Below are 2,866 nucleotides of genomic sequence, written 5' to 3'. Positions count from 1 at the left end.
CCCAAAATATCTTAATTTAAATCTATACCCCACAAACAAAAACAAAAAGATGAATGACTTCACAGGTTGAGGTTTATGGTGTATAGTTTAGAGATAACACATATACGAGGAGGAAGAGTTGGAAGCAAAGCTAAGTGATAACACAATTCAATCGGAGTATATGTCTATACAATGAATGTGGTGGAATATCAGGGAAAATCTCCATACAAATTCATGTGCATTCCTTTTCTTGAAGCTGAGATTCTGGACTCCATCTGTCCAATTCAAGAAACAAGGAGCTAGGGGAAGAAATCATTATTGTCATTCTAATTTTATAAATTCCACATCAAAGATAAGAGTAACATTTGGTGGAATGATGCCTGAGTGACCAGTGGAACCATAAGTATAGTCTGGAGAGATGGTCATTTTTGCTCTCTGGCCCATGCTTATCTGGGCAACTCCTTCTGGCCAACCTGGAATCACCTCTTGTTTGCCCATCACAAACTTGAAGGGCTTATTTCTGACACAGGAGGAATCAAACTTTTCCCCATTTTCAAGCATCCCTGTGTAGTGCGCCATGCTGGTTTGGCTGTGCTTGCCGAAGGTACACTCATTTCCAGGGTAGATGGTTTCCACTTACACACCCATCCCAACAGGCCTTGAGTGGTTTGGGGGTTACTGCTCCTTGCGGTGCAGGCATGAGGCAAGGTAAGGAGGGAGCCTGGCAGGTCTCAGGGCAGATGCGGCCTCATGCCTGACTCCTGGTGGGCAGAAGGACAGTCAGTTGGGGTCTCTTTCAAGAGACATTTCGTGGATTTTTTCAAAATTTTTTAATATACTCATTTAGGATATCAGAGCAGTTTTCCTTAATAATTTCTTAAAAGGTACTCTTTATGCTCTTTTTAGGATTATTGCTTTCAGGAAGTACAATAATTTTTAAATTGTCTCTCCTGGATTTCTTTTCCAGTTCTATTGTTTTTAGCAATGAGATATTTTATATTTTCTTCTATTTTTTCATTCTTTTGATTTTTTTTTGACTGATTCTTTTTTTTTTTTTTTTTTTTTTTTTAAAGGGGGTTTTTTTGGTTTTTTTTTTTTTTTTATTTTTTTAATTTTTTTTTTATTGTTTTTTTTTTTTTTTTTTTTTGCTTTTTGGAAGGGGGTTAGTAGGGCAGTTGGGGTTAAGTGACTTGCCCAAGGTCACATGGCTAGTAAATGTGTTAAGTGTCTGAGGCCCATTTTGAACTCAGGTCCTCCTGACTCCAGGGCTAGTACTCTAATCACTGTGCCACCTAGCCACCCCTGATTCCCCCACTTTTTTTTTCTTAACAATACAGGTTAAGTAACTTGCTCAAGGTTACATGGCCAGGTGTTTCTGCGTGGGTGCTAAGTGTCTAAGCCCGGATTCGATCCCAGGTCATCCCGACTCTGGGGCCAGTGCTCTTACTCGCTATGCTACCTGGCTGCCCCATAAAGAGAGTCAATGTAATCTTTTTTTTTTTTCCTTTTGGAGGGCAATTGGGGTTAAGTGACTTGCCCAAGGTTACACGTCTAGTGTTTTTGTGTGGGTGTTGAGTGTCTGAGGTCACAATTGAACTCAGGTCCTCCCAACTCTGGGGTGGGCGCTTTACTCACTGTGCCACCTTAGCTGCCCCTTTTTGACTGATTATTGATGTGTCATAGAGTCACTGGGCAAGTCACTTAACCCCAATTTCTCTCCAAAAAGCAAAATAAATAAATACATAGAGTAAAGCAAAAATAAATTTCGTTGTTGGTCATATAAAAATGCAAATGCAATTTTCATATCTTGAATCCATCTTCCCTGTCAAGGATTCTTGTTCTACATTCAGTCTTCAGATAATGCTAAGGTTTGCATCTGATGTTCTTTTCTATTCTTAGAGTCAGAGTCATACATCTGATGCTAACTTCCATACTAGTTTCTCAATTGACCCCTCTTTGGCCTAGACTGCCACTCCTAGATATAGGTTCCCTCCTCAGGTTAAACTGAATCTGTTACTCAGTATAGAGGAAGTATATAACAGAGTTGCCCACTGACAACTCTTGTCCCTTCTCTCTGCACAAGGTCAGACTGTGCAGGATTGGGATTCTCTTCTTGCTCTGATACATAGTTACTGGTAGAACCTCATTGAGTACCTATGTTGGAATGTTTTGTGTGACTACTAATTACTAGATGTTGGCAACCTACATCTTCATACCTCTCTCTCTGTCTCACTCTACCAATATGGACTAAAGAAATGGACACCCCCCAATATGGACTAAAGAAATGATCCACTGTGATTACTTTTTCAAAAATTTTCTAATTAGGACTCATTCTAGAATATTCTCTAGATTTTTTTGAAGTAATTGTGGGGGAGATCTTGACTGCTCTATCTTCTACTACATTATCTTTGCTGGTCTCAATCTACCTAATGCCTAGCTTTTACCTCTCTCAAGCCATAATAGTAAACTTCTTATTTTTTGAAACCTAAAAATGCCATTTTCAGAAACGAGGACACATCCTTTTTCTTCACATTAACTCCTCCCATGGCTGTTACTACTTATGAATATAAGTTTACATTACATGCATTTTCAGTGCTTCCTTTCTCCCAGTCCTTCAATAGTTCAATATCCCAACATTCCCTGTTTGATATAGCATGTAAAAAAGTCATTCTGACACTAATGAAAATGACATGGGGCCAAGCATCTGGAGATGATCTAGAGGAAAGTCTGTATAGTACTAACTTTGAAGTGTGGAAGACCTGAGTTTACATTCTACTTCAGCATGCTTATTAGATGTGAGGTCCTAGGCTAGTCATTTAACTTCTCTGTGCCTTCATTTCTTTATTTATAAAATAAGGTGTTTGAACCTGATAAGTCTCAAAGTTCT

At 38.9% G+C, this 2,866-nt stretch overlaps 1 pseudogene; it reads right to left on the bottom strand.

Annotated features, from left to right (window-relative positions):
* Positions 1-300: 300 nt before the first annotated feature.
* On the bottom strand, positions 301-627 carry LOC138153323 (peptidyl-prolyl cis-trans isomerase FKBP1A pseudogene; annotated as a pseudogene).
* Between the last annotated feature and the right edge of the window lie 2,239 nt (positions 628-2,866).

Source organism: Petaurus breviceps, unplaced genomic scaffold (assembly GCF_028583685.1).
Source record: "Petaurus breviceps papuanus isolate PSGF00001 unplaced genomic scaffold, PetGlider_PUasm1.0 90977, whole genome shotgun sequence".
NCBI lineage: Eukaryota > Metazoa > Chordata > Mammalia > Diprotodontia > Petauridae > Petaurus > Petaurus breviceps.
This window is presented reverse-complemented; position numbering and strand designations above follow the sequence as displayed.